Source organism: Cupressus sempervirens, chromosome 3, assembly GCF_028749045.1.
Source record: "Cupressus sempervirens isolate cs-2001-9-10 chromosome 3, ASM2874904v1, whole genome shotgun sequence".
Taxonomy (NCBI): domain Eukaryota; kingdom Viridiplantae; phylum Streptophyta; class Pinopsida; order Cupressales; family Cupressaceae; genus Cupressus; species Cupressus sempervirens.
Window position 1 is genome coordinate 194,562,361 of NC_143120.1, and position 10,900 is coordinate 194,573,260.

Genomic DNA, 10,900 nt, shown 5'->3' on the forward strand with positions numbered 1-10,900 from the left:
AAGGATAGGAATGGGATGATACCTAGTGAGAGGTATGACTAGTTTTTCTCATCTTCATGAGAGGGTATTCTGGTTTCACATGTGTCACGTTGAGGTTCTAGGGTCTAGAGTGATTGATCTAGGGTAACTCAATGCTTGAGGGTCCGGGGTCTAATGAGAGACCAGTCTAGGGTAACTTAAGTAGTTTGACCATGTGATGATGCTCCCTAGTATGTAGCCTCAGTCTCCTCCATAAATTTTGTATTTGCCTCTGGTGGTGTATTTAGTGGTGATGTACTTGTTGTTTTTGATAAGAAAAATAGGTTTTACAGGGACCCTAAAACCCAATAGTTAAAGCAATAACAAAGGCTGATAATAAGCATATAAAGCCCAACTAAACTTAGAAAAGTCACAAAGCTAATAATAAGCATGAAAGCCCAGCCATAACAGAGGCTAACAAAAAGGCCAGCTCAACTTACATCGAAAAAGCCAAAACAAGAGAAAGCCAACTTAACAAAAAGATAGTAGTAAACTAATAACAAAAGATAGGAAAATGTAAGCCATGATTACTCTTCTATCTTTCGCTCGAGCTCCTACATCATCCAAGCTGCTTCATAGATTTTGTGAGTCTCCTCCGCAATCTGCTCCTGACTCTTCTGGGTTTCCCAGTTAAGGTTGGTGAAAGTAATTTTTGTCCTTGCATCTTCCTCCACCCTGGCTCTTTCTCTATCCTTGTCCTCACTCTCATCCAGTAGGCCTCTGGCTTTTAACATTCCAGTAAGGGATAAAATGTTATCATTGATAAAATTGAGGATGGAGATCATTTGGTTCACTAGATTATGATTATAGTTTTCCAAGTTTAGGATTCTCTTCTTAGCTAAACTAATTCTATCCTCCTTATTCTTCTAAATTCCCAGACCTGGCTCCTTCATATTGTTTTCCATTTGACCAAATTTTTCCTTAACATCTTCTAGTTCATGGTAAAGCCATTTGATTGATATGTATTTGTCAATCATGCTATTGCAAGCATTATTCAACAAATTCATGCCTATTTCCCTAGTGTTATCCATTATTGCCACTATAGCAGGATCGATGAGATCTTTGAACTGGAGTTGGCCGTGTTTATCTTCCAGAATTTGTGGATTTATTGTCTCTCTAACAATCCCCATCTTGGATGTCCTAACATTGAAATTTCTCCAAGCATTTTTCCTATCCTTAATAATCACTTCTACACCCTCTCCTCCAATTTTCTCCTTCTCCTGCTCCTAGGAATGAATAAGGGAAAGAGGAATAGCAGAAATATCCGGCCCTAACCCCAAAACCCCCTCAACATCTATCTATTTTTCCCTCTTCCTTTTCTTTGCAACAAGTTCCTCCCTCTTAATTTCTGTCTCCTCCTCCTCATCATCATCAGATTTAATATCCTCCCCTTCCTCAGTGATTTCTTCATTTTTAGTCCCATGTCCTCTAGGGCTCTCCTGCTTGGGGTAATAGATGGGGGTGATTTTTTCTCCTTCTTACCAAAGGAAACTTTCTCCTCCCCCTCCGAACTGATACTTTCAATATCCTCTGATTCAAAGGAAAAACTAGAGCTGCCTGAGTCCTCAGAGGCATCCCCACCAGGCTGAAGAGATTTGCTTAAGGTCTGAGCTTTAAAATGCTCATGAATTAACAACAATAATCCCTCGTGTAGGGCATGATTCACAAAGGGTTTTTTCTTATATGTTGTGATAGCCTTACTCATAGAAGTAAACAAGTAAAAGGGGAAAGAAATCTTGATTCCATGGCAGAAGTGGTTGAGAAAAACAAAGTGATGGGCTCTCACCCGATCAAATCTGGTATCCAATGAAATGTACTCTATAACAATTCGTAATACATTCCTCCAAAATTTTTAGATGGAGTCCATTTCATAGTACATTTCGCATTTAACTAGATCATTCCTCTCCTCTATTTCTTTGCAAAATCCTTGACAACATTCATCGACAACTTCTTGTCTCTATAAAATTTAAAGCCCTCCGCCAAAATTTTAGACACAAGCACAATTACTTCCTCTATTATCCAAAAAAAAAAAAAACATTTTCCTTGACTCTCTCATCCTTCCAAGAGTTGACCATACTGTTAGTAACCTTTGGATCAAAGCCATGGAGTTTAGCAATGTAGTTTTCTATTCCTCCCTTCTCCAGTTGCTCCCATACTTTTGCCCTTTCTTTCCATTTTTCTGCTTCCCCCACAGGCTCCTTTCTACTTATTGTTGTACTTGTTTTTGGCAATTTACTTTTATTGATGACAATTGTTATCTGATGGATATTGTTCATTGACATGTGGCTTTTTTTCTAAGGTGGATATCCTTTGAGACTATGTATCAAGATTTTGGCTTTTGATTTCTACTTGGTATATGTATGTTGTTTTGATTGTGGTGTTTGTATTGGATTGAGTGTTCATTCTATTTGGATTATCTTTTCTTCTTGAATAGTATGTGTTACCTTTGAGGTAGTTGTTGGCTATTAGGATTCCTTGCCTAGGATTATTTCATGATTGATTAATAGTGCGTGGATCATTCATTATCTTCCCTACATGGTGAGAGTGGGAGCCTAATTAGGCAATCATGCGGTCGGGAGGTAGTGTCTTCTTACCATTTGGTTCCCCCTCATATTTACAGATATTGGATGTTCGTTGTAGCAGTTGTACCTTTATCATTCTTATTCCTATCTTGGAGACTTCTACTTTCCTTTGATGTATTTATGTTATCATATATTCTGATGTATTGTATCTATTCTCACATACCCTACGACATGTGCAGTGGATGTACTTTCATTGTATTAGTTGTACTTATGTATTGGCTTATGAGATGTTCTATTTGTTATTTCCTTATGATCATGAACATTGTATTTGAAACTTAACTAATTAATACAACTTTCTTAAACATGACTCAACGCAAAGGAACCCTTTAGGAATGAAATCCATATTGTAATTTTATTTGTGTAAATGTTGTATATGTGTATATTATTTCCGCATTGTTACTTTGATGTTGTATAAACTTTTTTAAAAAAAAAGTTTAGTAAACATTTTAATATGTTAGGTTATTTTCTCTTGGGTTCCCGAGCGAGGCATTACATATATGATTTGGTTGACAATCATTAGAGGGTACATCCAATGGTCTATTTTCATTATCAGATACTACCTCTCACTCTTCATCAAAAAGTGGATTAGCTAGTGTACCAAACTTCTCATCAAGCTTATCTCCTCTTGGAACAATAGGGAGTATGAACATTATTCACAAAATTGTCATTAATTTACATTATTAACATTATTAGAGTAATTTGGAGCTTGAACACTATAGTTCGTAGATTTTACAACAGACTTATTAGAGAAATTTGGAGCCTTAATATTGTTGTTCTTAGAAAATTTAGGGTTAACGTTACATTCTCTTTAGATGTTTACATTAGAACTATTAGAACTTTTTTTTCTCAACCACCACATTAGGTTAACATTGAACTCTATTTAGATATTTTTTAAGTCCAAACACTCCTTCGAATATGTCCATTAATCTTACAATAAAAATAAGCCCCTAAGCTACCAAACAAATCAAAATCCCAAGAGTATTCATTGCCTTCAATATTTAGAGTAATAACTTTAGGAATTTCAACCTCAAGCTCTAGGGAAATCAAAATCCCAAGAGTATTCATTGCCTTCAATATTTAGAGTAATAACTTTAGGAATTTCAACCTCAAGCTCTAGGGAAATCAAAATCCTAGCATTAAAATGAGGTAAGGTGACTTGAGATCCATCTACTTTCATCACACAACCCAATAGCTTTAACATCTATGGGACGAACGATTGGAAATCTAGTTTTACATTATGTAGTTCTACTCGTTTGGGTGAAGATTGAACAACAACTTGGTCTACATTTCCATTCAGAGACCAAGGAAAGACTCTAAAAAAAGATTGACCTTTGTTCTAGAAACATATTTTCAAAACTTTATCTTTCATATTGTGATTTTAAAGAAAAACAACAAATAATCCTCTTTGAATCATCCTACTAAAATTAATAATGATTCCCAATTTCTTGCCCCAAACATTGTTAAATAAATCATTGAGAAACATTTTGGCAAGAAGAAAATTAACATCCATACAAGCAAAAAAAATAGAAACATTTTTAAGATGCGTCTATTCAGATTTGATAACCATCACCATATCATTGTTAGGTGAAAGGGATAAGGTTTTCAGAGTGGAAGTATGAATCCTACCCTCTTCTCCTCTTTCAGTGTTTGTAGTTTTGAGGATGCAATTATCTTCCATTCGACGTCTAGTGTCTCTAGATTCCAAATGCGCCCTTAGTCCCAAATCCTCTCTTCTGCAGAATTCTCCATTAAACATAGTAGAAGAGGGGCATTCAACACCAGTTTTATCCTACACCATTGCCTTGTAGAACAATTTAACTATTTGAGAAACTTTGTCCACATACTCCTCCACAACAATGTCATCAATCTTCTAGGGTTTATTAATATTCTCATCCTAACTACTTTCATTTCCAACATTACGCTAGACCATTCAATGATCACATGACTAGAACGTAATTGTCAATTCCTTAATGGCACAATAAATTTGAATGACTTCCACAAGCGGACAACCTTAAATTTGAATGACTTCCACAAGCGGACAACCTAGATACAAACTGCAACAAAGCACACAAAGCCCAAAATAAAATCAAAGACACCAAACAAACATAAAAGGGAATAAATGCTAGAAGGAAGCAATGTCATGCAACCCTCGAAGAACGTGAACACACCTTGAGGAGAGCCACCTATCTCTAGTAGCAAGTCCCAACTTGCAAAACAAATTTTTAACATTAACTCAAAACAATTAGTATAAAGATTACTAAATTATATAATTGAAATTTACTTTTAAAAAATTATAACCATAACAAGACATTGAATAAACTACAAACCTACCAAACATAATCCAAATTAGTAAATATTAACCTTCAAACACTAAAATCTATTTCAAAAAAAAATTAAAAATCTATTTCCAAAATGAATAATAATAAAAATTTAAAATGAAATAATACCATAAATCAATTTCAGAAAACTTTAAAATTTTTTAGTATTGCATTAAAAAAATACATCATTATTTTACACGAAACTAACTCCAATTATATATTTGTTGAACCCTAAAAAGTGTTGCATTTCAACTCAACACATGATTATCTATAGATTACGGTCCATATTTTTTATTCTTAAAAAAACTAATACAATGGCGATTTACATGTAACTCCAACCGACATTCTAACAATGGTAAAACACTAAAACATTCATTGCTAAAGATATAGTTTTTAATCACCCTCCCAATATTTTATGGGACTAAAGTTCCCACTTTATAAGAAAGTGGATTTTTACTACCTTTTAGTGCGTTTTCCATTAGAGAAATTAAATGTAATTTGCGTTTGTTTTTTTGGTTCATATTAAATGCGCAATATCATATTATATTTATCTTTAGTTGAGCAAAATAATTTGTTGATTTGAAATGTTTAATAAGTTTTTGTTTTTTTATCGATAATAGGCTGAAGCCAACATTAATTATTATGTATTATTATTAATTATTATTTTATTAAGTAAGGTAGATTTGAACCCAAGACCTTTTATCGGCTCTTGCCTAATGTTCAATAAGTATTATTATTTATATGATTATAAAATAATGTTTTTGAAGAAAACAAGTGCCATAGTTGTGGGCTATAATAGTTTAGAATAGTATATTAAATTTAATAGTTAATAATTATGAAAGAATTAATAATTATAAAAAAATCGATTATAAACAAAATTAATATTCAATTTCTGATTTATAAAAATCATCATTTGTGACCTAAATAAGTGAAATCAATAATAATCTTGAATTTAATTTGACAACTCTAAAAATAATTGGATGGATTAGGAAGGTACATGAAGTACAATGTAAATAATAATAATAACTTATATTATTTTATTGAGTTAAAGTGAAAAAAGGAAAAAAAAACAACATTAGAAGAATATTCTTAAAAGAATTTACACATATGAGTTGAAAATTATAATAATTTATTATTACATTATTATTAATATTAAAATATTAAAATGATAAAAAATAAATCTAATAAAAAATGTATCTATATAGTATAAACTATTGAACTAACTTCAAGCTTTTTGAAATAAAAAATTAATAAAAAGAAAATATTATTAAATTGAATTTTTATTTTATTTTATTTCAATTTATCTAGATTTAAATTGTGAAAAATATTTTCACCTCATTTTATTAATTCAATAGTAAAATTCAAGAATTTATAACTACAAAGAATCACAATTTTCTTCATTTGCAACATTTTCAAATATAAAATTGATGTTATATCAAATCTTATCTAATTTTTACTTCATTCTTATGAGAATAGGTGATAACTATTTTGTATCTATTTTTCCTTGTATAGACCTTAGTTTGAATAAAGTCAAATACAAATTATATAATTTAATGTTTCAAAAATCTTATAAATCAATTTAATTTTAAAATTGTTAATATGTTTATATAATATTAATCTTCATTTTAAGATTATGTAAATATAAGAATTTATTTTTTCTTATAAATCAAGGTATTGATTGTCATAATAAAAGATGTTCATCATAATAAAAGAAAATAATTTAGCAGGCATAGAAAATAATTGATTATTATAAAAAATATTTATCATAATAAAAACAAATAATTTAGTACAACTCAAAAAAATCAAATAATAAATTTTAGTTTTAGTGATGTTATTATCTTAGATTTTAGACTCTTCCAATCAAAACTCCTTAGTAATTTTTATTCTCTTTTCAATTAAATATTTTCCTTAATTTCTAACAAATAAATTAAGATAATTCAAATAATTAAATACATAAAATAAAGTGAGAATAAATTTTACAATATTTTGTTGAACAAAGTCATTTAAAAATATATTGTATAATAGAATGATATATTTTAAAAATCTTTCTAAATCAATTTGATGTTAAAGTCATTAATATTTTTATCATAATGTTAATCTTATTTATAAAGTAAATATTACTAAAATAAATTTGATAATGTTAATATTTGATCTCTTAGTAATTCTTATATATTCATGCTTTCAAAAATATTGCCGCACAATAGGGGCATGCTTCCTAGAAATCCACCCATATAAGACCCCAAATGTGTGGCCAATAGCATTGAAGTAAAATAGTTTTATGGATTTTGTAAATTAAAAATCTACCATTAGAAAACATAAAAATCTAAATCTAAAATAAAAATACTTAGATATGATTGATTGAAATAAGAAAGACTAAATCACTATTTAAGTAAAGTAAAAGTGATTGCAATAGTATATTGCCCATGTCAAATACAATAATCATGTTTATAAAAAAATATAATCAACTTTTTAAAATCAAATAGTTTTAATATAAATATTTAGATGTTTCATAATAATTACTATCAAATCTTGTTGCTTAATGTAACTTAGAATATGATTTGATAATTATTATTTGGTCCAAAATAATAATTTCACAGAAGTTGTGCGAGTCTATAAACTAGCAAAAGTATAAGTTGTCTTTGATGTAGAAATATTTGAATTGAGGGTGATTCTAATAATATCATAAAGTATCTTATTGGAAATCATAAGGATTTATGGACAATAGATCATATAATTAGAAAGGCTAGGGTGTTATATTAGACACTTGTATAGAGAAACCAATGAAGTGGTTGATAGTTTTGCCAACATTGAGGTACATAATAATAATAAAAATTAAATGGGAAAGAGAAGAAAATGTAAATAATGTTATTATTGCCCTCCTTAGATATGATCAGATTAGTAGCAAAGTTTGAAAAATAAAAAATCATGGCAATGACATGTAATCTCCTTTACGTTTGCATAAATGATGTCATTTGTCTGGAAGGGTTGCACGTCTTAATTTATCATTATTTTTCACATGCTTTTTGGGCATTTTGTGAGGATCTTTTGGTGATTAGTTTAATTTCAAGTTTTGAGAAAGTCTCGAAATGAAGCCATTGTTTCTTTGTGAATATGGGAGGCCAGTTGAAGAGAATTGAGATTGTTTCATGTCATTGCTAGAAGAAGGAACCAGATATTTGGAAGAAAATAAAGAAAGGTGGGGTGACGAGGTACATGGAGAAGTTGCATGGCTCTAATGTGTTAGCTACCTTTTAGTTTGTGGAAGGACAGAGTAATGGTTTGTGACTTTGGAGGGCAGAAAGATAATTTGATGAGGAGATGGTGGCTAGGATTCTTAGGCTTTCGATGAAAGGGTTGAAATTTTATAAGGACAAAAAGACCTCTAAAAATGTGATTATCATCTTTCCAAAGATGGACTACGAGAGGGAATTTATGGAGAGAATAATTTTGTGATGCTAAACAAATTTTGGCATAAGGCATATGTTTCCTTTCCATTTTACTTAATGTCAACCCTAAATTCTAGTGTCAAGATGCATAAGTGTAACCCTAAGAGGAAATTTTTACATTAGGGCCTCATTTTCCTCATTTTTGAGTATATTAGGGTTATTACTCCCTACTCTAGTACTAAACATAGGAAGGATACTATTGAGAGTGGGAACTTTGGTGATGGGAGGAGGGTGGACACAAAGGATGAAGCAAAGGTGTCTACTGGTCCTCCTATTAAAAAGATTAAATTTTCTCAGTCCCCCAAAGAGAATTATTTGAAGGGAAGGGTTGATTGGGAAGAGAAAGGAATGAAAACTAAGATGATTCTAAGGAGGACCCTCCTTCCCCTCTAAAGAAAATGGTTAGTGGCTCCTTGACCAAGTCAAAATATTCCAAGCATAGGGAAGAGTGAGAGGAGACTGAAATGTAGATAGAAGACAAGGATGAAGATAGCTTGTAGTATGACCAAGACAACTATTCTCGAGAAGTTGTTTCTTCCCCTCTCCTCTAGAAAAATATAGAGCTTAGAGAAAACACAAGGAGGTTCTAATTTCCTTTGTGTGTAATCATGACAATGAAGATGTTGGTATATGTAAAGCTCCTTTGCTAAAGGATTTTTAGGTTGAGGTTAATCATGATTTTTATATTTCTGACACTCCTTTAGATGAATCAAAAGATGAGCAAGATGAAAATGTTAAGCACTCCTTTGTTTGTCTCATGCTCAATGATTTTGACAATGATAAGTAAGAACATGATCATAAGGGTTCTATAGAAAGCTAAGGTTGGTGCTCTCAATTCCATGTGCATTATGAAATTTTCTTTTTCATCAAATTAAAAGCCTTAGTTTGAAGTATCATACTTTCTCAACTAAGGTCAAGGATCTAAAGAGGAAGATGGTGATACCTGTTGGATACAATTGTTCAATTGTGTGTTGTCTTTGATGTTACACAAATGTCATATCAGTCATTAGATAGAGTCTACCAAGCTCAGATGGTCAGCAAGGAAAAGGACAAAGTCTATCGAGCTCAGATGGTTAGCAAGGCAAAGGACAGAGTCTACCAAGCTTAGATGGTCAGCAAGGCAAAGGACAGAGTCTACCGAGCTCAGATGGTTAGCAAGACAAAGGACAGAGTCTACCGAGCTCATTTGGTCAACAAGGAAAAGGACAGAGTCTACTGAGCTTAGAAGGTTAGTAAAGAAGATTTGCAGTGTCTACCGAGTAAACAGTTGTTACCGAGCTTTCAAGGTCAAATAAAGGAATTTAGTTGTTACCGAGCTCACTCAGTCATCAAAGGGAAATATGGCAAAAACAATTCTTACCGAGCTCTCACATACAGAGAAGGAATTCAGTTCTTACCAAGTAAAATCGGTAGCCAAAGAATTTTGTAGATGTTGCAATGTTAACCGAGTCAAGATGATTAACTCAAGAAATTTATGGAAGCAATATTTACCGAGCAGAGTCATCCAAATGAAGGATTTCATTGATTTATGAAATAAAGTTTAAAGTAATATTTGTAGCCAACTAATGTAAGGTTTATTGGAAAATGTAACATGTAAATGAGCTGACTTGATAATTTGAATGGTATAAATAAGAGGTCAATTTGTGAATTCTAAGTGTGAGGTGTGGATTTGATGTGATATGGAGACTGATTATTGTGAAAGCAAATTTGAAGGATGATCAAAGATCATTGAGGAGCAACAAAGATATATTTGATCAAGGAGGATCTAATGATGCAGAACCGAGACCTGTAATCAAAAAATTCAATTGCATCTTGTTCAGGTTAATTCATTGTTGCTTTCTAACCATTGTAGTAGTGATTTCAAATCTCTTAACAGAGTTGGTTTAACAACCATTTTGTAAATCCTCTAACAAGGTGACAGTTTAGTTTAATTGTTCTAAAGACCTCTAGCAAGGCCACTCCTAATAGGGTGATCAAAATCCTCTAACAGGGTCACACTTAACAGTGTGTATTGTAACCTTTAACAGGGTTGGCTCCTAACAGGGCTCACTTCAGAAGAGTGAAAATTGGTAACTAGTTATTTGGTAGTTTTTCCCATATTGGGTTTCCACGTTAAATCTGGTGTCTCTTGTGTTCATTTTATTTACAATTGCATGCATGAATGCTAAAAGATTAGTAACAGTTTAATTTACCAAGTTTTAGCATTTCTATTATGTTTATCGATTATCAGCAACTTAATTAGGATTTTAAGACATCTAAGGGATTTGTGAAGTAGTTTTTGTAGTAACTGATTCATGCCCCCCCCCCCCCCCCCCCCCCACCCCCCCCCGCCCTCTCAGTTACTCTATCTTTAATCCCAAGAATACCTCCCTTCCCTCCTAATGTTGGTGTCCTATCAACATTAGAAGATAAAAATAAGATGCTAGATTTTGTGGAGGATGAGGAAAAAAAAAAACATAAGATGGGAAGATAACAAATTTGAACTAGAGATATGATAGGACAGACATGAACATGAAGTATATTATGTATGATTCCC